Below are 25,809 nucleotides of genomic sequence, written 5' to 3'. Positions count from 1 at the left end.
TTGCCATCAGAATTGAATGACCTAGAATGTAACTAGGATTTCAGCTTCTTGTAGCTGCTGGAGGTAAACTGATTAATTCAAAGGTAATAACATTTCATCTTCCATCATTTCACTTTAGTGAGGCAAAGAACTTACAATGATCTTCACTATTGTGATGTAGGTTTGTAACATACTGTTATTATTTGTGAACTTTGAAAATGGTAGAAAACTGTGAAGATGAATTTTTTTAAGAGGCTAGAAAGTATTTTTGAACAGTGAGTTCAAACGTCATTTCTGTGAAAGTGTATGGCTTAAATTAAGTGAGCTATCTGGTGAGGTAATTGATGAAATATTTACAAACTGGAATATTTATGAATTTAGAAAGAATGATGGTCAGAGGCTCAAATCAGTTCAGAAGAATAGTTTCACATCAGCAGAAGGACAGTTGGAGTTGTGGGGGGTTTTTAGAGCTGGAAAGGAGTCTTTAGCAGCTTAAGTAGAGAAGATCTTTCTTAAACTTCAGTTTTATAAATCAGTGAAGTAGTTCTATGTATTTTAGGGCAAAGCAGTAATAAAAAGAAGCACATCTGGTGTTATGCAGAAAATTTAAAAATAAATGCTTGCAATCTTGTCCATTGAATACAAAATTAAAGGTTCGAGTCACAATAATACTTCACTAGGATTGATTGACTGTAAAGAATAATGCTGGAAAAAGAGTGGAACCTTCCTTTTTGCTGTTTAGGTTAAGTTCTTTCTAAATTATGTTTTATTTTCATATATGGTTAGTTTTCCTTTGATGTAATAAACTTGTATTCTTTTATTAAGAGAGCATTAGCAGCCTCATATGAATATGCTCAGTGGTCAATCATTGCAACCAAACTGCAAACTAAAATTATGATCTGTCAATCCAAGTTCCACTCTAGGATTTGACTTGTCTGGTGTTATCAACTGGGATTATAACTCTATCTTATAACTACAATATACTTTTTTGTATCTGTGGCTAAATGCTTTTCGGACCCAAAAATGGAAGCCACATATTTTATATTAAAACAAATATATTGATACAGTCACTCCAGGAACACTGTGAGTTGGATTTTTCACTCAGTGGAAGCGAAGATGGCTAGAAGGAGTGTTATTCACCTGTTTAAACACCAGCTCCCACACTTAGAGAAAGAAAAATCTTCACACAATATTTTTTTATGCTTTAAAGGTGATCTGTAGAATCAAACAAAATATACAAGTGACTCAAAATGAAATTAAACTTAGGAACATGCCATTAAGGAGTAGATGTATGTTATTCTACCCCTGATCAACCTCCACCATTCAATGCGATCACATGGAGTCATAGAGTCATAGAGATGTACAGAATGGAAACAGACCCTTCGGTCCAACTCGTCCATGTCGACCAGATATCCCAACCCAATCTAGTCCCACCTGCCAGCACCCGGCCCATATCCCTCCAAACCCTTCCTATTCATATACCTATCCAAATGCCTCTTAAATGTTACAATTGTACCAGCCTCCACCACTTCCTCTAGCAGCTCATTCCATACACGTACCATCCTTTTTATGAATAAGTTGCCCCGTAGGTCTCTTTTATATCTTTCCCCTCTCACCATAAACCTATATCTTTTAGTTCTGGACTCTCCAACCCCAGGGAAAAGACTTTGCTTATTTACCCTATCCATGCCCCTCATAATTTTGTAAACCTCGTTAAGGTCACCTCCCAGCCTCCGACGCTGCTGGGAAAACAACCCCAGCCTGTTCAGCCTCTCCCTATAGCTCAAGTCCTCCAACTCTGGCATCATCTTGTAAATCTTTTTGAACCCTTTCAAGTTTCACAACATCTTTCCAATAGGAAGGAGACCAGAATTGCACACAATATTCCAACAGTGGCCTAATCAACGTCCTGTGCATCTGATTCATCTGATCTGATTGTAACTTCAAATCCCTCTGTTTCTGATAATCTTTCACCCTTTTATTTACCAAAAAAACTATCCTCCCCTGCCCTAGTAATATTTAAATACTCTGCTTTACCTACATTTTTGAGGAAGAAAGACCTAAATGCTCATGGTTCTCAGAAAAAAAATGTCTCATTTGTTTTATGGGTGACTCCTTATGTTAAACAGTGACCCCTATTCTTCATTTTTCCATAAGAAGAAACATTTTCTTCACATTCAACTTTTCAAGACCCCTCAGAAACTTATATATTTTGACCAAGCCACCTTTTACTCTTCCAAACTTCAGCAGGTACAAGCCTGCTCTGTCTAACCATGTCCTCATAAAATAGTGTGCCCATTCTAGTTATTGTTATGCTAAACCCTCTCTGAACTGCTTCCAACACATTGATACTCTTCCTTAAATAAGGTGATCAACACTGTACACAGTACTCCAGATGTGGTCTCACTCATGCCCTGTATAACTGAAACACAGCCTCTCTGTTTCTGTGTAGATGGCATTCTGATTACCTGCTGTACCTGCAAACACCTTTTGTGAAACATGCACAAGAATTCCGAAGAATTTTATATTGCACCGTCCTTGTGTCCTCCTCACAACTTACTTTCCTACCTATCTTTGTGTCATCAGTAAATTGGCAGCTACACATTCCATTCTTTCATCCGAGACATTTCTGTAAATTGTAAACAATTAGTCTTAGCACCAGTCCCTGTGGCACACTATGTAAAGCTACAGTCTGCATTTTGTTAGCCAGTCAAAATTCTATCCAAGCTAACAAACTGTTTTCTTCACCAAGAGCTTTTATTCTCCACAATAAACTTTGATGCAACACTTTATCAAATACCTTCTGGAAATCTAAGTACAGTACTTCCACAAGCTCCCCCTTATCAATAATAGAGTCTGGGCTGAAGGTACATCCCAGAACTGGGACTCAGGTTGCTAGGCAAACCCCTGCAGCCATGGGCCTTGACTAGGATTAGCAGTTGGGCTCCTGATTCCCCTGATCCACTACCTAAATGAACTTCAATAGATTGATTAAATATGATTTCCCCTTCACAAATACATGTTGATTCTGCCTGATTACCTTGAACCTATCTAAGTGCCCTGCTGGGGCATAATAGTGGGGAGGCAATGGTCGAGTGATATTATTGCTCGACTATTAATCCAGAAACTCAGCAAATGTTCTGGGGACTGAGGTTCAAATCACACAATGGCAGGTGGGGGAATTTGAGTTCAATAAAAAAAAAACTGGAATTAGGATTCTACTGATGACCATAAAACCATTGTGGATCATCAAAAAAAAAATCTGGTTTACTAATGTCCTTCAGGTAAAGGAAACCTGCTATCCTCACCTTGCCTAGTTGACATATGGTTGACTCTGAACTGCCCTTTGAAATGGAATAGCAAGCTACTCAGTTGTTTCAATTGCTATGAAGTCTCAACAAAGATATGAAACCAGATGGAGCATCTGGCATCGAAATAGGTACCAGAAAAGACAATGACAAAAACAGGCCTGTCAACCCTTTACATTCTCCTTACTAACATCTGGGAGCTAGTGCTCAAAGTTTGGGAGAGCTGTCTCACAGACGAGTCAAGCAATAGCTTGATATAGTCGTAGTCACGGAATCATACCTTATAGACAATGTCCCAGGCACCACCATCACCATCCCTTGATATGTCCTATCTCACTAGTAGGACAGACCCAGCAAAGATGGCGATATAGTTGGGAGGGAACTGTCCTGACATTCCTCAGCATTGATGCTGGACCCCGTAAAGTCTCATTACTTCAGATTAAATATGTGCAAGGAAACCTCCTGTTCATTACCGTGTACCGTCCTCCCTCAGCTGAGGAATCAATATTCCATGCTGAGCAACACTTGGAGGAAGCACTAAGGGTGATAATGTTGCAAAATGTAGTCTTGGTGAGGGATTTCAATCTCCATGACCAACAGTCAGTAGCAGCACTATTGATCGAGCTGTATGGCTTCTAAAGAACTAACTGCTGGACTGGCTCTCAGCAAATGGTGAGGGAACCAACAAGAGGAAAAGACATGCTTGACATAATCCTTACCAATATGCCGGCTCTGCCATCCATAGATGCATCTGTCCATGATCATATCGGTAAGATTGACCATCATACAGGCCTTGTGGAGACGAAGGCTAGATTAGAGTGGTGCTGGAAAAGCACAGCAGGTCGGGCAGCATCCGAGAAGCAGGAAAAAGCCCTTCACCAGGAATGAAGGCAGGGAGCCTCCAGGGGGGGGAGGGAAAATGAGGAAACTGTGAAGTCCACATTAATGCCCTGGGGTTGAAGTGTTCCAAGGCAGAAGATGAGGCGTTCTTCCTCCAGGTGTTGGGTAGTGAGGGAGTGGCCATGGAGGAGGCCCTGCATGTCTTTGGTAGAGTGGGAGGGGGAGTTAAAATGTTGGGCCACGGGATGGTGGGGTTGATTGGTGTGGTGTCCCAGAGATAATCCTTAAAACGCTCTGCAAGAAGCGCTCCTTCTCGCAGGGACTCTGAGGGAGCTGGATCAATGACTCTTCATGTATAAATAAATGGTGACATGATGATGGGATATTGGCCTCTGGAGTTATTTCAGCCATCTCTTTACTTTCCATTGACGATTCTCCAGTCTCATTTTCTAAAGGATCAAAATTAATTTTGAAAACATTTATTTTAAATATTTATAGGAACTCTTACTACCTTTTCTCTATTTCTGGATAGCTCTCTCATACTTATTCTTCTTATTGTAATTCTTAGCATTTTTTTTAATCAGTCTTTGCTGATTTTTGTATTAATTATATATTTTTCCTTTAAGATTGATATTATCTACAATCTCGGTAGTTAACCATGGATGATGGGTTCATCCTTGAGCATTTTTTTTATTCTTTGAAATGTACCCATTCTGTACAACTTGATAAATCCCCTTAAATGTCTGCCAATAAATCTCTGTTGAGCTATTCTTCAAATTAATTTGGCAGTGTACTTCAGGCAGCTCTGGTTTTCATGCCTTTATAATCACTGTAATTTAAATTTTAAAGCATAGTCTTGGGCGCTCTCCCCTTTTCTTCAGAATGAATGTAAAATGTATACATGTCATTGTCATTGCTGCCTTGGGGTACCTCCTGATTGGAGATCATGAATTAATCCTATCATGTTGTACAATACCAGATCTAGTATATGTTATCTTAAGAAGCTACCTGGAAACATTCTACGAACTTATCCAGGCTACATTTGCCCATGTGACGTTTTCAGTCAAGGTGTTGATTGAAATCTCCCATGATCATTGCTTACTTTTCCAACAAGCTCCCATTATTTCTTCCCTTACGCTTCACTCTACCGTGGGTGTACTGCTAGGGGGCTTGTACACCACTCCTACAAGTGGCTTGTTTCCTTTATCATTTCTCATCTCCACCCAAACTATTTCCATGTCTTGTTTTCTTAAGTTTAGGTTATCCCTCTCTATATTGCATATATCATAATTAACTAGTTCTTTAGGTGATGCAGTTACTCAGTAAATTCTCCTTATTTATATGTGGAGAATCCATTTCTTCCACACCAACCCTTGATCCAGAGTTACCGCTCCACCCTTTTTAAGCTTCCTGCCTTTACTAAATGGCAGTGCTCTTCAAAATTTAGACTCAAATCCATCTTGGCCTGCAGCCGTGTATCTACCAGATCGTACTTAATCACTTGTGTTTGCACTCTTAGTTCATCTGTTTTGTTTTTAAATGCTATAGCCAATCAGATAAAATGTCTTTGGTACTATGCCTTTATTATTTTTATAAACTCTGGTTTTATCCATCGCTTTACTTGAAGATTTGTACTTCTTATCCCTTCCAGTCACAGTCTGTTCATTATCACCTTTCTCTTTGGCCTTTTCTCTTCTCTTGGATTTACCACATCTTCCAATATTTGGTCCCGTCCTCCCACTATTTCTTTTAAAATCCTCTCTACATTCCTAGTTATGTGGCTTCCAAGAACATGAGCCTCGTCACAGTTCAGATACTGACTGTGCCATAGGTTCAGATTCTAATTTCTGCCACAGTGCCCCAAGAACCCCAAGAAACCACTTCTCCCACATCAGCCCTTGACCCATGCAGTTATCTCTCCCTTCTGATTCTCCCTGTGCCAAACTGCACATTGCACAGGTAATAATGTTGAACTTATGACTTTAGAGGCTCTGCTTCTGAATTTGGTGCCTCGTTCCTCCTCCTGCATATATAGAATTTCTTCTTTTGTTCAGCCTATGTTTCTGGTCCTGCGTGGGGTACTTTTTGGTTTTCTTGAATCCCTTTTTCATCCCGCTAACTAGGTTATTAGGTGATGCAGTTACTCAATAAATTTGCCTTGTGCATTTATATTGGCTTGGGAAGTATATGGACTCACAACAGCAGAGTTAGATTGATTCATCAATATCCTCAATTATTATCAGCCCTCAAGTGAACGTAAAGCCACAAGGAAAGCCTTCATTTCCTTGACGCAACAGAACTTATGCCTGTTGTCTTGAGACATCTTAAGTTAGCAGCAAAAGTATATTTTAAAAAATCGCACAAAAATCCAACATCCTAAACATAGCTTCTACAGATTGGTGAGGTCAAAGCGAATGCCCTTACATGGCATAAGCACATAGATAGAACATTTTAACTAAGGCAGCTGCTACATTCTTTTCTATATCTCAGATCTCTATTTCAGATTTGCAGTTAACAGTTGATGCATCACAATATCATCCACGATATGTTGCTTATTTTGTAGTCTTGAATTTATGTAACCTTAAGCTAGGGATTCCATAGTTATTTGCAGGAATTGACTTTCTCATTGATTTCAAGCTTTTTTGTCTCCTCGTTGACTGAGCATTCCTTTATTAATGTGCAATAACTCTATCTCCTTGCAGGTTCCTCTGTATGCTTTACAGACTCCTGCTCCTCCCATTCAGCATCCCTCTATGCTGCTACAGTCTCTTTCTCCCCTCTTGAAACCTCTTCCTCAATGTCCCTTGTTGTCTCTTTGCCTCCTTTCTTCCCCCTGCAGCCTCATCCTTCCACTTCCCTTTCAGCTCCTTCTCCCCTTCCCTTGCTACCTCCTGCTACTTCCTTGCAGCCTCCTTCTAACAACAACCCCACCCCACAATGCAGTTTCCTTCTCCAACCTTCTGTAGCCTCCTTCTCCTTTTTTTCAGTCTCCCCTCCCCCATCCCACTAACCTTCTTCTTGCAGTGTATAGCGATAATACTCAAACATGTAAATAGTCAGCCTACATCAATAGCAATGTCAGAGATTGAATGACAGAATCTGAAGAGAGATGATTCTATATATGAGTTTGTGCTAAGTTCGCAAAAGGTTAAACAGAAAGGCCATCTTACTATTATCTTAGAGTCAGCAATCTCTCTGGATACTTCCTGAAGGCAGAACCAAATACAAGATACACCATAATGAAAACAGATGGTAACAGCAATGACTGACCCAACAGCAGCAAGACAGAGCAGTGACAAGAAGAGGATAAGGCCCAGCTACTTGGAAATCAGTCATGAGCAGAGCAGCTATGAACATGGAGCAGCACATGGTGAAACTCCAGTGAAAAAACCCCTAGAGTGATCACTACCAATACCAACATTTTTTGAACACAGGGAAGGCCAGAAAAAGCTGAGAAATTAGCTTGTTGATTCACCAAGATAAAGGAGCACTTCAAGATGAGGGTCTAAACTGAACAAGGACAAAGTCAGAGCAGAATTACCAAAAATATTTAGCATCTTTGGAAGGTTAGTAACAGCTTAGTACTTTTCATTGAAAGCAGATGCCAAACCTGTATGCACATGCACCAAGAAATTTTCAATATCCACTTTTGAAAAAGTAAAGCAAAATTAAGGCAAGGCTGCATCAGGGAATGACTTTACCAATGACAAAGCTAACAGATTAATGTTCTCTGGCATGGTCCAGAGCCAAACTTAAACCATTTACTGACCATTCACACAGTCAAACCAAGCGTTATAGAGTGAAATCCACCTTATATCATTGTGGATAAGAATCTAACAAACCTGTTACAAGGTAGAATTTTCACCAGTCCTGATGATAATTAGATTATATTAGATTCCCCACAGTGTGGAAACAGGCCCTTCAGCCCAACAAGTCCACACCAAATCTCCGAAGAGTAACCTACCCAGACCCATTCCCCCACCCTACATTTATCCCTGACACTATGGGCAGTTGAGCATGGCCAATTCACCTGACCTGCACATCTTTGGACTGTGGGAGGAAACCAGAGCACCCAGAAGAAACCCATGCAGACACGGGGAGAATGTACAAACTCCACACAGACAGTCATCTGAGGCAGCAACTATCTCTGGAACAAAGATCACACCATTTATAAGATATTGCTTTAATCATCTCCCTTTCAGCATTACATCAGATCTGAAAATTTTCAAAGAATAATGATTATTTTGGAAGGACGAGAAGACTTACCTGTCATACAGATGAAAGTTTACAATCATAACTTAACCATGTCTGAACATGATGAAAGAGCCAGAGCTTTATTGAAAACCTTGCAAGAAATAGGTCTTGCTCTGAATGAAAATGTGAGTTCTTTCAACTTAGCCTTAAAACTTTGGGACATATTGTTCACATAATGAGCATCATGACTGGTCTGCAAAACAGTAAAACTATTCATGATTTCCCATTACATTGTAATGTTACTGAAGTGCAGGGAAACATGGGAATGATTAACTAAGTCAGGAAGCATTTATTAAATCTGGCACTGGTAAATGAATTTGGGCAATAATTGTTTTGACATTGTCTTGGAGTTGGCAGAGAACTCACACATATTCTGAGAGAGAATCATGGCTTATCTCATGAGACATATTGGCACATCATGACTCAGAAATGCCAACAATAGGGACAGCAGACACATCATTAACTGGACCCGGCACAATGCTTTTTTCAAGTTCAGAAAGAGGGAAGATGTACACAAGTCTACCATTTTATCCAGATCTAGTTGGAAGAATCAACAGCAACGCAGGCATGAGAAAATTATAGATTACATCTTAGATCTGAAGTTTACTACAGAGACAGACCATAAACCATTGATAAAATTATTAAATGTCATAAAAATAGCAAAGATATGACAAAGATTTCAATTAACAGGAATAAGATTTGTCACAGTAACAGAGTATGTCCAAGATAAATATCAAACTATCGACACCCTGGTTATGCATTCCTGTTCAGCTATCGATGTAAAATGTTGAGAATTGTTTTGAAGAATTGGATTCTCATAATTCTTTGACTTCAAGATAGTTACCTGTGATGACATAGGGTTTAGCTAAGAACCACAAGCAAAGTCGTAGAGTTCATGGTTTACCAGCTGGGGAGTCGGAATGGATAGAGGATCAGAATCATGAAGGCACACTCCTGGAGAACACTTTGCAATGAAGATCCTATCTCAATGAGACAGAAAACAGCATTGTAAGGAGAATAAGAGGCGTTAGTTTTGATGATAAATCGACCCTCATTGGAATGGATCAAAACCTATCCAGAGATCAAGTAAGACAACCTGAATAAAGAGCTGACATTCTGTGGTGACTCAAACACTAATTCATTAACTCCCAGCAAAAAGACCTCAACTTCCTCTTGGGAGAGCTGAGAACAAGTTCAGAGAAAGTATTGAAATCACCACAGTGACTATCTTTGTGGGCCAGAGATAGAGACTGATGTTGGGGGGAGATGTGAGATGACGTACTTTAGTATATAGTTTGGAGCCTAGAGGGTGATGCTGAGCAAAGGTTTAGTACTAAAGTATGTAAATAGTTAGCCTAGGGCAGGAGTGACAGGAGAGTTCACATGCCAGTAGACAATGGACAAAGATGATTCAATGTAAAGCCTTTAACTAAGCTTTATAGTGTAAACAGTTAGCAAAACATTAAATCAAGAGGTAATCTTACAAACATCTTAGACTCCATAGTCTCTAGATCGTTGCTCAGGATGCAATGATTTCCAACACCTACCATGATAATAAACTTGTTCTCCTTCTCTGTTCCTCCTCTACGAACAGCCTCCTTTCGCCATGCAGCTGTGTCTGCCCCCATCTGATGTCACACACCCCGGCTTGGCAATTGGAATCCCTGACTGACCTTCCCAGCCTCACCAGATAGCTTCCTATTGTGATTACCCGTCCTCGGCAGATGCCTCCTACAACCCCACCCCAATCTGGCAGAAAGACCCCCAATAGATATTACCCCTGACCCTAGAAGACATTTCCCCCTTGATCCTGGCAGAGAGCTCCCTGCTGGCCCCAGCAATCTACCTGCTGTTGCTATTTACCTTCTCAGCTCCTCATTGCTTCTCCAATCCCTGGCTAATTCTCTTCCACATATGCTGCTGTCACTCAGATATATGGAGGCGACTTTTCTCTGACTGGTTGATCGCGTGATTCATTATTCAGGGGGGCTTTGGGGGAAAATTCATCCTCTGTTTTCATGTTTTTTGAGCTCTGCAATATGGGACCAGAGATCCCTTGCCTCAGTATTCTGACTTACTGGAAGAACCTTCACTGGGTCTTCAGCAAGCAGATGTGTTTCAACATATTGCCCGACACATCTTTAACTAAGCACTTTAACCAAACTACATATATTGAGCTAGTAGAGTTGATTTGGATACAATGCTTTTTTTAAAAAATCTAACTGTGCGACAATCAAGGATTGGAAATTTAATTTGTCATGTTAATTGATGTAGCTATGTATGGTGCGTGTCACACCTGTCAGAAAGGTTACCAGCCATCACTGCTGACATGATTACTGTATAAATGGATGGGCTGTTCAAGTGAAAACTATTGACCTGCCAGAGGGTCAGATTTTATCTGTGTGTGCCATTGGTATTTCAATATCACAAATTACTAGCAATTTAACGTGATTACGGAGGTTAACTTTTTTCTATAGTGTTTCCTTTCTCCGTATACATCTTGGCTAATTTTATTTCAGTTAGTCAGACTAAACAGTCAGAAAAATTGAGCTATGTCCCTAATTGTACAGTAGTGTTTTATCATATATGAAGTGAGCAACTGTGGTTCAAAGATTCGTTTTCTGTAAAGAGGTAGCTCAAGGCAATTGATACTATTGTGGCCTTCGAAGGAGAATAGCCAAATTACTAAATTCTATTTGCACTGAACACTGTTAAACTTGTTTGTGGATTTCTAGATTAGATTCCCTACAGTGTGGAAACAGGCCCTTCGGCCCAACCAACCTTCCGAAGAGTAACCACCCAAACCCATTTTCCTCCGACTAATGCACCTAACACTCTGGACAATTGAGCATGGCAAATTCATCCAACCTACACATCCTTGGACTGTGGGAGGAAACCCACACAGACACAAGGAGAATGTGCAAAAGCTACACAGACAGTCACCTGAGGCTGGAATCAAACCTGGGACCCTGGTGCTATGAGGCAGCAGTGCTAACCACTGAGCCACCATGCCGCCCTAGCCTGCAGTCTGAAGTTTGAGATTCAGCATTCTAGATTAAGCTGTATTTCACCCAAAGAGTTGCTACTGCATATCAGTACTGTTAGAAGAATTGCAAACCAAGTACAATGGAACGATGCAGGTGAGCGATGTGCTAAACCGTGCAAGCGATTATCCTGAGGACTGAAAATTAGCTGGAATGTTACCATATTGTAGACCATAAAATATTGGAGCAAACTTAGATAATTTTGTCCATCATATCTGCTCAGTCATTCAATGATGATTGGCGACTCTTGGACAATGAAGATGCTACATGGCCAGAAAGACTGTGTTTGTGAAATTTGTCTGTGATAGTTAATGAGCATGCTTACATGTACAACAATCCTTCTGGTGTTTCATAACGGAGGCTTTAAGAACTTTTCCTTCCTAAGAAAATCAGGTTTGATTGCATTCTAAGCAAATATGTTTTGAGAAATATTTTGAGATTTTTCAAATTTAATAGCCTGAATTGACCACAGTCCACTTCTTTCATATTTGTAAAAGCGCTGTGCACCATCACTGTCACAGAAATGTTATCATTAGAATACTGTCAGAAATGCATTAACTTATTATTTATCTTGTTTTTGTAGGATCTTACTATGTGAAAAATTGCTGATCACATCACTGCATGCATAATAATTACACTGCAAAATAATTCACTGTTTGCGAAATGTTTTGCCATATTTGCAAGAAATGTAACAAACTGGTGGCATTTCTTCCTCTATGCCAGTACACTGATAAAAATAATGATTTGTCGATCTTTGGACTGACTAGCAATGTCTTGAAGTAAAAAATACATGTACCAGAAATTTTCTTGCTGCTTCTACTACTTCACTGCTGTGATAACCTCGATAAAGGTTCAGCAGACACGCAACTTCCACATATTAAATGTGTTTCAATAACTCCCACCAAAGGGACTGGTGATTTGGAGTAACATTGAGGAAATTTACCATCACGGACAATGTTAAAAAACCACACAACACCAGGTTATAGTCCAACAGGTTTAATTGGAAACACACTAGCTTTCGGAGCGCCGCTCCTTCATCAGGTGGTTGTGGAGGACACAATTGTAAAGTGGCACTCCGAAAGCTGGTGTGCTTCCAATTAAACCTGTTGGACTATAACCTGGTGTTGTGTGATTTTTAACTTTGTACACCCCAGTCCAACACCGGCACCTCCAAATCATGATCACAGACAATAATGATGATAAACAACTTGAGACTTTCATATTTGTTTCTACCAGTCTTACAAGGTTTGCTCTACTGAAATGGATTAGTTGATAAAATTCAGATATAAAAAAAAGTCTATTGTTTCATCCTCCTGAAGGAGTTTGTTTTGTATAAGTTTGCCCCAAAATAAGATCCAACAATAGTGAAAAAATAGAGTTTGGGGCAACTGTTAAACGTATGCCATCTGTTTTGTGGTTATGTTTTTGCAGCTTTTTTTTCTCAACACGTTCATACTTGTCACACCCTTGAAGCTATGAGCATCTTGAATTAGTGTGAATAACCAATTAAATATTCATAATGTTGAATATAGCTTGTGTCATGCTGTTGCCTTGGGAAATACTCGAATTGGTGTTCTTTCTTGTTTGAAGTCTGGCACTTGAATTATTGCAATGTTTCTCATCTGCATTTTTAATTGGATTTGAGGAGTTAAACTTTAAGAGAACTAATAAAGTTTTTGGTGCTGAGTGTATGCCTTAGAGTAAATTTACACCAAGTGTGGTCTTATACTAACATGGCTTTGGATTTACATTATTAATGCAGAGTGTAAATTGTTTGTCAAAACCCAAGACAACTCCAAAGTCTAGCTCCGCTTTTATGTCACTGACACAGAATTTCACATAACTTGAGATGGGCTCAATGAAATTTCTAGAAGGAAGACAGGGATTTTGTTCCACTGCATTTACATTAATGGAAGACACCCACAGGAATTGTATTGTCTAAGACTAACCTGCCTGCCAGGAGGGTCTCAGGATCTGGTGGCACATTTAAATAATATTGGGCATGGAGTAAAATTGACCTTTCATTCGATCCTATTAGATTCCTGTCCAGTGAGCTGCATTGAGTTTACTCCACCAAACAGATTGGCATATACATCAGTCAGAAATGAGACAAGCAGAGCTCCCAGAGCATTTTTTTCACATTGGTTGTGTGAACCATGTAAATCAGTGAAAAGAAACATTCTGCTGGACAAAATCACTTGGAAAAAAGAATATAATAGACTCAAAACAGTACACAGAATTTGATTGAACTTCTGACATAGTGGCCATTTGGTGCATGTAGTCATAATCACCAAAAGCGATGTCTCCTCCTTTCAATCAGCTATTCAAATCACCTTTAATCCTGATTTAGAATCTGCTTCAACCACAAAATGTGGAAATGAATTCAACAGCTATGCAGAGCTGCAGAGAAACAAAATTGTCATGTATTCAAATACTTTAATTTAATAATTTCTCAGTGGCATTTATGTTTAGATCTTCCAACTTATTAGAAACTGTCCACTTTTAGCTACTGTGTTCCATCCTTCCATTATCTTATGTGCTTTCTACCATATTATCCTATAATCTGTATTGTAATGAAAACTGCTCAACTTCATCTTATTTTCCTCAAACCAGGTAATATGCCAGGAAATCTAGCTTGTACCCTCACTGTAGCTTCAATATTCTTCCAATATTGTTACCAGTTTTGTATACATTATCACCAAAAACTTATTAAGATTTCATCTATTCATCTCAGCATATCCTTGCTTCTTGGTTTTATAGCTGAAAATGTGTTGCTGGAAAAGCGTAGCAGGTCAGGCAGCATCCAAGGAACAGGAGAATCGACGTTTCGGGCATAAGCCCTTCTTCAGGAAACGTCGATTCTCCTGTTCCTTGGATGCTGCCTGACCTGCTGCGCTTTTCCAGCAACACATTTTCAGCTCTGATCAGCAGCATCTGCAGTCCTCACTTTCTCCTTCTTGGTTTTATAGTCAATACAGTTTCTGTAAAAAACTTGAATCACATTAGTCTTCTTTACAACCGGACTAAGCTGAGATACTACCTTTGGTTCCCTGGAAATGTATACGTCGTATTCTATGATCTTTTCCAGGACAGTGTCTACTTCAATTCAGAGCATTATTGCAGCTGCTATTTTGTTTGTCAAATTGTATCATCTTGCCCTTCGTGACTTTGAATTACATCTGGCATTTTTTAATCTATTCCCCATCTTATTAATATTTCTTTTGCAACTTCCTTCAGTCTCCAAACAAAATAGCCACATATCTTATTTTGGTGTCATCTGCAAACTTTGGCAACAAACTCTCTCAGCCTTTATCTAAATTATTGGCTTATTGATGTACATGGATATACACAGTTTAAGTGATGGAGCAAGAAGTTGAGGATGGAATGCAATTTGAGAAAATGCAGGATAGTGCACTTTGGCAGGAGGAATAGAGGAATTGCTTATTATCTAAGTTAAGAAAGACTGCAGAAAGCTATGGAACAGAGCGATTTGGACATCCTCATCAATGAAACATAAAAAAAAACAAGCATCCAAGAACAGCAGGTAATGAGGAAGGCAAATGGAATGTTGGATTTTATTTCAAAGTGAATGGGAATGGAGTACAAAAGTAGAGAGGTTTCACTAAAGTTATGCAAGGCCATAACTTTAGTGAGACCATAGCTGGAATAATGTAAAAGGTTTTGGACCTCATATCTAAGAAAAGATATACTGTCATTGGAGGCTGACCTGAGAAGGCTCACTACCCTAATACCAGGTAAGGAGGGACTGCCTTATCAGGAGAGGTTGAGTAGATTGGCCTGTATTCATTGAAGTTTAGACGAATGAAAGCTGACCTTATTGAAACATATAAGATCCTTTGGGAACTTGACAGGGTGGATGCAGAATGTTAAGTTGCCCTTTTGGGATAGTCTGGGACTAGAGGGCAAAATCTCAGAAAAAAAGAGTCACACATTAAAGAGAGAGATGAGAAGGAATTTTTTTCTCTCTGAGGATAGTGAAACTGCGGAATTCTTTACCATACAGATCTGTCGAGGCTGGGTCATTAAGATTAGATTCCTTACAGTGTGGAAACAGGCCCTTCAGTCCAGCCAGTCCACACCGACCCTCCAAAGAGTAACCCACCCAGACCCATTTCTCTCTGACTAATGCACCTAACATTATGGGTAGTTTAGCATGGCCAATTCACTTGAACTGCACATCTTTGGACTGCGGGAGGAAACTGGAGCACCCGGAGGAAACCCACGCAGACACAGGGAGAACGTGCAAACTCCACACAGATAGTCGCCCGAGGCTGGGATCAAACCTGGGACCCTGGTGCTGTGAGGCAGCAGTGCTAGCCACTGTGTCACCCTTAAGTGGATTTGAAGCTGAGAGAGACAGATTTTTAATCAGTAATGGAATCCAGGATTGTGGGGTAAAGGCAGAAATGTGGAGTTGGGAATGATCAGATCAGCCATGATTGCATTGAAGGGCAGTACAGAATTAGAAGGCTGAATGGCCTATTCTGCTCCACAATTCACATTATATGGAACACTGATTCAGACCCAGATCAGATCCCTGTGAGAAATTACTACCTACTGAAACACTACCTAACAAGTCTCTTTTCTTCCTTCTAACCAATTTTAGTTTAATTTACTGTTCTCAATCAAATTCCACACTCTTAATCATCTATAACAATATCTCATGTGATGCCTTGTCAATTCATTTCCAGTGAATGTTCTCATTTCACTTTCCCAGTTATCTCCTCAAAATATGAAATTTCATGATGTTTGTAAAAAAACGATTGTCCATCATGAAATCCATCCTTACTATTTGAAAGCGTTTTAGTTTTCGCATGAACATATCCTCCTTGATTACAGTCTACCACAGATGTAAAATTACCTGTAATTAACTGGATAAGCTCTTTCTCCCTGCAATAGTTCATTACAACATTACCCATTGTCCAGTTCTCTGCTACACTAGAGCCTTGAAATATAATTTTTCAGATCTCAGTAATTTTTTTCCCATTTCTGCCTCAGCGTGGAAAATGTTTCTGTTTCCGTTCAGATCAACTAATCATTTCCATTGTCTTAATGGAGCAAAGATTGTTGTGCAATTAATTAATATATTTATATTGCATATTACATATCATTCATAGATTGTGAACTTGTATTTCCCTACACCCTTTACAAACTCCCCAAATTTCACTATTAAATGCTGGGACTGGTCTAACTGGAAACATCAATCCAAAAGAAAAAAATCATAACATGTATCCAGATAGATGCGTCATTTTAATATCACTTTAACAATACTGCGGGAAGGTTAACAATCTTGTAACCTTGTGCTCAGTCAGATCAATCAACAGGCAAGATTCATGGTAGAAGTAAAGTGAGGTCCTTTATGAAACATAGTTTTAATAACAATTTACTCTGTTGTTGAGGTTTCATTGTGAAACCATCATGAGCATATTTTGTTTCTGCACACCCTTAATCTGCAGTGATGGGAACTAAATGTACCCAGTCTCAATAGTAGTGCAATGGTGGATGAGGTGACCTTCCTGAGTGCAAAGTCAGTGGCAAATATCTGATGCCTAAGCTCAGGTGTGCATCATGTTTCAATATAATTGCTTTCATTACTTTACAAAAATTGTGATAAATTACTATAATCTCTTGAACACCCAAAATTAATTGGTAGTAGTATAGTAGGAGCAGAGTTGTTCTCTGCAGTTTTCAGTGGTCCCATTGCATGGTAAATTATTTATTATTATTATCGTTAATATTTGCAAATGCCTCTATTTCCTTTGGTAGTGGTAGAGAACTACCATTGAGACTTGTGAAAAGGTTGGGTTGGTCTCATCTGAAGCAATCTGAAGTTACTGGAAGTTACTGGAAATCAGAAACACAAATGAAGTGCTGGAGAAACTCAGTAGGTCCGACAGCATCTGAGGAGAGAGAAATTCAGTTAATGTTTCAAGTCTAATGATTGTCCTTGGAGCGAAGAAGAGGTATCATTGGAGTTGAATCTTAATTCTCTCCACAGATTGCTATGTCTGTTCAGCAGGAGCCCTGAGAAAGTGTTTGAGGTTGAATTTCAATATATGTTTAGATATTATATACATTATCTACTGGTGAGGCCTAAGACTTCCTGATATTATGTCTCGTGGCTTTAATAGAGCCAACATGGTTGGATATCTAGATGTAAGAAGTCAGTAGTTGCTGCTGACATTGTAGTGTCCATCAGCTAAGTGAGATCTGGGAGTCAGCACAAGAGGCCAGGGATGGGGACCGAAGAATGGGATGTTTAATGATGTGACAGGGATAGGGATCTGAAGAGCACGAAAGCTGTATTGTTGGGGATGAGAAGCGAAACTACATTTTTTAAAAGTTGGATTAGATTGAAAACTCCTACTTGGTTAGCTCTGTTGGCTAAATGGCCTCTAATACAGAGTAACACCAACATCATGGGTTCAATTCCAATGCTGGCTGATGTCACCTTGAAGGTCCCACCTTCTTGACCTCACTCCATACCTGAGGTGAGGTGACCCTCAGGGTAAACTCACTGCCTGTTGTCTCATGGGACTGTGGTGACTTTTTTTACCTTTAAATGTCAAGCTCCCCCTAACCAGTCAAATGCTCTTCTGCAAAATTCATGTGAAGGGGAACTAAGAAAGATTCTCACTGAATAGAGTTATTATCTGTTTAGCAGTCTCAGAATACACCTTGGTGGTGATTCAGGTCTCTGAGAGTAGAGCAGACACTCTGTTACGACATTTATTTGAACGGATGAGAGAGATGAAGACAGTAAAGACAACAACTTATGGTTTGGCAAGACTCAATGATGCTGGAGCTGAAGAGATTGTTTAAAATGGTCAAAGAGGAGAGATTCTGTGCCATCTGTATTGTCATGAGAGATCAAGTGAGAGAGGCATGCGTGCTTTATTGATGGTAACCTTGCTTGGGCACTTAAGATAGAATACTGCTGCTGTGTAAAGTAACTCAAGGACTGAAACAATTACAGAGGAAATTAGAAATTCCCAAAGTATAAACCAATGTTGGAAAAATTGTAGCATCTCATTCGTGTGGGAAATAATGAATGCTTATAGCCAAGTGAAGCATGTCATCTTTTTGTGTCAAACGTTTTTTCCCTGTTAACTAATGTTTGGATTTCAGTTCAAATTTTGGAATGTTGGTTTATAAAACAGTCGCAATGTGAAATCTTGTCCATTGTTTGTCCTAGGTTTCAGTGTTGGATTCCTTAATTCTTTTTAAAGTTACTGTTCACTATGAGGATTCTGGTACATGACATGAAGTTGGAGGGGGATAATCCTTGTGAGCTCAGCATTACTAGTCCACAAAGAGCTTTCTGAGGTGTTCTAAGCCAGTCAGGTACAGAGGAACCTTCGCTATTCAGGCAGGGAGTACTAAGTCGGATAATCAAATGTTTGGATAATCGAATGCCGGATGACACTGTTCAGCCAAGCATCAGGACTTTGCAATCTTTCCAGCGTAAGCCAAAATTTGGATATTCGAATGCTGGATAATCGAGGTTCCTCTGCAATCTGGATTCCTGAAAGCAGAAAATTGGAAAATTCTTGAAACAAAAAAGCAACTGTCTTATTCAGGAACCAATTGGACTCATACTGGAATAAAGAAGGTTGTTGAGGTATTTGTGGACAATCTCTCCTAAATGCAAAAAATGAACTCTGTTTAAAGGGTGTTTGTACCTGTCTGTGTCATGATATTGAGATATTCTCACTCTCTGACTGGCTAAATCTGTAAGAAACTGACAGTCACAAGCGAGTGTAACCTCAGCAAATTTGGAATCACACCAAGATGTGAACCTTTCTTCTTTCAGAAATTATTGGACTTTTTGATCAACTTTCAGTATTTTCTGTTTTTTTAATGTAGAATAGTACTAGACATAGCTCTCTACTTGAAATTATTTTAGCAAATCAATAATTGGTTCTGATTTTTCAGTGCTTTCTTCCATTTTGTTATTCTTGCCTTAACACATTTCCTAAGAGATATTAAAATCCTTTGTGATTATCACCTTTTGATTGCCTGCAACCTCATAACTTGCCGAAACAGTTTTGTGCCTACGTGTTCATCTTGAGCATTGACTGCATCTGCCAGTTATCTATCACCTCATTGTCCTTTCATGTTAATTTCTACCAATGCAATTTCTGACTTTGAATTTTACTCCTACTCACTCAGTAGGTGTTGGTTTTTAAAATCCAAGGACCAGATATCCCAACAGTTAACAAGTCAAAAACGACTGAAGAGAGATCATGGTCACAGTATACTGACTGATTATGCATAGTGGTGCCAATAAAATGTCTATTTTTATTCATAAGACAAGCTAAGCTTTCCTTCCAAAAGGTCTACAAATCTCTTAAACCCAGCCTACATGATGCTTTAGTAAAGTCCAACATCCACTGTCTCTCTGAATAAGAAAGCTCCATGAAATGTAGGGGAATGGATCTGGGTGGGTTGCACTTTGGCAGGTCAGTGTGGATTTATTGGGCTGAAGGGCCTGTTTCCACACTGTAAGTAATCTAATCTAATCTAATCTAATCTAATCTAATCTAATCCAATCTGGAACATGGACCTCCCATTTGTCAAGGGGCCTTCAGATTTGGTTTGATTTGATTTGATATATCGTTGTCACGTGCAGTGAAATGGTTTGTTTTGTGAGCAGTACAGGCAGATCAGAGCAAATGAGGACATACAGATCATAGGGTGCTCAGACAGAGCAAGGCATACAAGGTTTTTTGCTGCACAGGAGATGCACAAAGCAAGGTCAACATTAGCTTTGAAATTAGAGAACTTCACTCCGCAGTGTATTACCAGCAGGGAAGAAGCTGTCCTTGAACTTGTTGGTGCATGTGTTCAAGCTTCTGTATCTTCTGCCTGATGGAAGAGATATGACGAGAGCATTACCAAGATAGGATGGGGTTTTGATGATGATGGCAGCCTTTCTGTGGCAATGTGAAGTGTAAATGGAGTCCATGGATGGGAGGTTGGCTTCACTGATGGTGTGGGCTGTGCACACAACTTTATCTAGTTTCTTATGGTCCTGGGCAGAGCAATTGCCATACCAGGCCCCCATAATGCATCCGGATAGAATGCTTTCTGTGGTGAATCTGTAGAAATTTTTGACAATCCTTGTGGACATGTCAAATTTCCTGAGCTGCCTGAGGAAGAAGAGGTGTTGGTGGTCCAAGACAGATTGTTGCTTATTATCACTTCTGGGAACTTAACGCTTTTGATACTTTCCATCTCAGCTTCTCAGCTCAGTGCTTCTTGCATTCTATATTGCAGCAACAATATGTGTAAATATTTAACTGCTGTAAAGACTGATTAAAACACGGCGACTAGAGTTTCCATCAATAACAACTGTAAAGGAGTTGGGGAGAAGAAGGTAATAGGGAAGGGATTGGTATCACATCTTCCATTCTGACTCTAACTCTCCCAGAAGACTGGAGAATAACCAATGTTGTTCCTTTGTTTCAGAAAAGCATAATCCAGGAGATTATAGGCTGGTAAACCTTACATCAGTGATAGGAAAATTATTGATCAGGATTCTTAGGGACATGATTTACTTGCATTTGGACAATAATTGACTTATTGGGGATAGCCAGTATAGCTTTGGGCAGGGGTGGTCTTGTCTCACAAATTTGACTGAGGTTTTGACAAAAAGATGAAGATGATCGATGTGGCAGTGGATGTTGTCTACATGGACTTTACTAAAGCAGAAGATTAGGTTTTGTAGGATCCTTGGTGAGTTGGTAAGTTGAATACAAAATTGGCTTGGTCATAGGGTGCTTTTCTAACTAGAGCTAGATAACTGGTATTCTGCAAGAATCAGTGCTGCGACCTCTGTTGTTTGTAATGTCTATAAATGGTTTTGATGAATATGTAGGTGGTCTGATTAGTAAGTGTGCAGAATTGATGGAAATGTGGATAGTGACAAAGGTTAACGAAGGATACAGCAAGATATAGATCTGTTGGAAAGTTGAGCAGAGTAATGACAGATGAAGGTTAATCCCGACAAATGTGAGGTGATGCGTTTGGGAGGTCAAATGCAAGAGGAAAGTACAGAGGAACCTCAACTATCCGGCATTCGATTATCCAAATTTCATATCATCTGGCAAGAACACAAGGCCCCGATGCTTGGCTAACCTATGTGATCTGGCATTCGAATATGTGGCATTTGATTAACCGAACGAAATGCTCCCCGCCCATGTCCTTCGGATATTCGAGGTTCCTCTGTATATAGCAAATGTCAGGATGCTTCGGAACATTGATATACAGAGGGATCTTGGAGTCCAAATTCATAGCTCACTGAAAGTGGCAACACAAGCGAATAAGGTGGTAAAGAAATCAAATGGCATGCTTGCCTTTATCAGTCAAGGCACTGAGTGTAAACGTTGGCAAGTTATGCTGCAGTTGTATAAAGCTTTAGTTATGCCATATTTGAAGTATTGTGTGCCATTCTAGTTGCCAAACTATAGGAAGGATGTGGAGATTTTGGAGAGGGTGCAAAAGAGGCTTACCAGATGTTGCCTAGATTGGAGTGTAAAAGCTATAAGGAGATGTTGAATAAACTTGGATTGTTTTCACTGGAGTGTTAGGGCAACTTGACAGAAATGTAGAAAATTATGAGAGGCGTGGATAGGGTGAATAACCAGAGTCTGCTTCACTGGGTGGAAATGTTAAATACTCAGGGACATAGGTTTAAGATGAGAGGGGGAAAATGTAAAGGTGATGTGTGAGGCAAGGTTTTATGCAGAGGCTGATAGGTGCCTATGCAGAGGCTGGTAGTACCTGGAATGTACTATCATGGGAGGTGCTAGAAGCAGATATGTTAGCAACATTTAAGAGACACTTAGACAGACACAATAACAGGCAGAGAATAGAAGGGTACAGAACATGTGCAGGCACATGGGATTAGTTTAGGCTGGCATCATGGTTGGTGCAGACATAATGGGTCAAAGGGCCTATTCCCATTCTGTACTGTTCAGTGTTTTGTGACACACGACCTCCTGTGGTCTAGAAAATTCTCTAGTTGGGCAATGGCGAAGTCCTGAGGCTGCAGATTAGAAAGATATCACCGATAATCGCTTCCCAGTGCCCGGGAGAGAACTTTACCACCAGACATGCTCCTGACTGTAACCTGTGAAATCAAGTCAGACTTAAAATAAAAATATTGGAAACTGATTAGTCTGATTATCAGAAAAATTCAAAGTTGGCAGAACCGCCATCATGTAAAAACAATGATATCGTGCACCTATAGTGCCTGAAAAATGCTTCAATGTTGATATGCCGATCAGTCACTCTAAGTTGTAGTTCTCGAGTATAGATATTGGCACAATCTTGCACTATTTATTCAGTATTGTAGTTTGATACTGTATCTCTTCTGTGATATTAGCATTCAACTTCATTATGTGTGTCATCAGGATTTCCAAAGCCCAGGGTATTTAGCTCCGTATTGTGTTTCATGTATAACCCGAGCAGCGAGATTGACAAGTTCAGTTGTGCTTGACCAGTAAACCGACAAGGATCATTTCTGTGCTTTTGGAGGTACAGTTCTCAGGATCAGTTTAATTTGCTTCTCAGTTGTTATGTCCGATGTTAATACACCATGCTAAATATTTGGAAATCATATGAATTTGACTTGAACATATTCCTTGTCTGTAAACAGTTTAGTCATAGGTCCAGATAGCCATAGTCTTGAGACTCCACTGACCTTCAGACTTGACAGCTGGGATCTGGATTGGGAAGTACCACAGCCATTTCTAACAGCTCCCATTTTTTCAAATTAAAGGAAAGGGAGCAGGGCATGACTGACTCATGCAGGAATCCTGATCTCAACATGGCCATTTGAACACACTGCTAAGTTCAAACATATCCCAAGTTCACTGTAACAAGGACCTTAGCTATCATTGGAAATTACAGATTTTCAGTGTAGTCATAAATGCTCTTGATAAATGAATGATTTTATAGAGCTGTCAAACTGTTGTATTATTTAAATTGTCAGCCCTTTAAAATTAAAAAGAAATCTTTTTTGTATCAATGAGAGATGAGGAAAATTGTTCCAGTAGTTATAATAACTGTTTGTTGACATGACCCCAAGAGCTATCATTATTACTGGTTGACTACTGACCACAACTTAAAAGAATAGGGGAATGAGGTATGGGGTAAGGGCTAGTAAAGCTAGTGAATATTTAACAAAATTAAACAAAGTCCAGAGGAAGGACGTACTCATTGGTTCCTGTAGCCATCTCCAAAGTGCGCGTCGGTGTGATAAACCCCATTTTTTCACCAGTCCCATCTCCACAACACCACTCCCTCCATCAGATGCGCTGAGTCAGGAAATTTCCCATCTTCATGCTATATGACTGAGGAGTGAAGCTCCAGGCAAAGGGTCTATTTTGACACAGAAGGAAACCCATCAAATCCATGCTGGCTTGTCGCAGAGGAATTCTGTCAGTCCCACATGCCCAGTCAATCCATGTGGCCCTGCAGTTTTATTCCTTCCAAGTGCCCATCCAGGTTCCTTCTGAAATCATTAATAATGCCTGCGACCACCACCATCATGGGCAATGAGATTCAGGTCATTAGGACTCACTATGTAAAAAAGTTTCTTCCAAATGTTTCTCCTACATCTCTTGACCAAAACCATTTGTATGTTTACTCCTGCCCTTCCATTGTCAGCTCATAAAAAGAGCTTATCATCCCACCAGACCCACCCTTTCCCACAGCGTATCCACCTCGACTGCACATGCATGAACACTATGGGCAATTCAGCAAGGCCAATTTATCTAACCTACACATCTTTGGATTGTGAGAGGAAAAGCAGACCAAACCCACACAGACACAGGGAGTATGTGCAAACTTCACACAGACAGTCACCTGAGGTTGGAATTGAACCCAGATGCCTGGCACTATGAGGCAGTAGCACTAACCACTGAGCCATCATGCCATCACAAATTCATATGACTCATTCATAGAAGAGAATTCCTACAGTGTGAAAACAGGCCATTAGGCCCAACAAGTTCACACCAACCTTCCAAAGAGCAACCCACCCAAACCCATTGCCCTACCCTATTATTCTACATTTACCCCTGACTAATGCACCTAACCTATACATTCCTGAACACTATGGGCAATTTAGCATGGCCAATTCACCTAACATCTTTGGATTGTGGGAGGAAACCAGAGCAAATCCACACAGACACAGCAAGAATGTGCAAACTCCACAAAGATAGTCACCCAAGGCTGGAATCAAACTTGGAGCCCTGGTGTTGTGAGACAGCTGTACTAGCCACTGTGCTACCCTGGGTTCATATTGCCCAGGTTTTTGCAAATCCTCCAAGTTTAATATCACAAGAAAGTTTTGAAGTGATACAATTGAGAAAAAGGTTTTGTATTTATAAAGTAAGACCGCATTCATGAGCTTGGCATATTCAAGTTTGGTTAACAGCCAATGAAGTAAGTTTGAAGTATTGTAATATAGGAAATATTTGGATTCACCTGCATATCCATTTTGTTATGTGTACACTGCAACAGTAGCATGTTGGTTTTCAATTATGATGCTCTAATTTTGAATATTAGTCTTAATTCATCTTTGCAATTGGCAAATCCTCAAAACTAAGACGTTCAATTTCAGGGCTGTCATTTTGTTGCTGGATAAAAATATCTTCAGGAATATATGTTTGTGAACAGAAATCAGCTGATTGGGTAACTGTTGAGGGGACATCCATGTTTATACTAACTGTTGTTCTGCTTGGATAAGGATGCTATTGCAGTGGGAGATGGATCAGTTTATTTTTCTGTGAAAACAGATTACAATTCCAGGATAATTCTGGAATGCAAAGGGAATCCCTGGCTTTTCCTTTCCATGCAACCCTGTTCTTAAACTCCCCTCACCTCGCTCCTCCATTCTTGTCTCCAATGAGAAATTTGAGGAACTTGTGAATTTTGTTTTCACCAAGAGTCAAAAAACTTGATCAGCGACCTGTGCCCATTCCTTCTCTTCTTTTCTCTGGTCCACTGGACTGACTTTCCACGAGTTCTTTCTTTATAAATGAATTTTTTTTCTTAACTAGAACATTACAGAATTTACCACTCAGCTTTAACCCTGAACTGGGTAAAAACAATGTCTGCAGATGCTGGAAACCAGATTCTGGATCAGTGGTGCTGGAAGAGCACAGCAGTTCAGGCAGCATCCAACGAGCAGCGAAATCGACGTTTCGAGCAAAAGCTCTTCATCAGGAATAAAGGCAGTGAGCCTGAAGCGTGGAGAGATAAGCTAGAGGAGGGTGGGGGTGAGGAGAAAGTAGCATAGAGTACAATGGGTGAGTGGGGGAGGAGATGAAGGTGATAGGTCAGGGAGGAGAGGG

At 39.9% G+C, this 25,809-nt stretch overlaps 1 protein-coding gene across 5 annotated transcripts in view; it reads left to right on the top strand.

Annotated features, from left to right (window-relative positions):
- Positions 1-25,809, top strand: part of LOC122552701 (regulator of G-protein signaling 7) — a 450,150-nt gene that overhangs the window by 138,931 nt on the left and 285,410 nt on the right. The window lies entirely within an intron of this gene.

The sequence above is a fragment of the Chiloscyllium plagiosum genome, chromosome 9 (genome assembly GCF_004010195.1).
Source record: "Chiloscyllium plagiosum isolate BGI_BamShark_2017 chromosome 9, ASM401019v2, whole genome shotgun sequence".
NCBI lineage: Eukaryota > Metazoa > Chordata > Chondrichthyes > Orectolobiformes > Hemiscylliidae > Chiloscyllium > Chiloscyllium plagiosum.
Note: the sequence above shows the minus strand (reverse complement) of the source record. Positions and strands in the feature narration are given on the sequence as shown.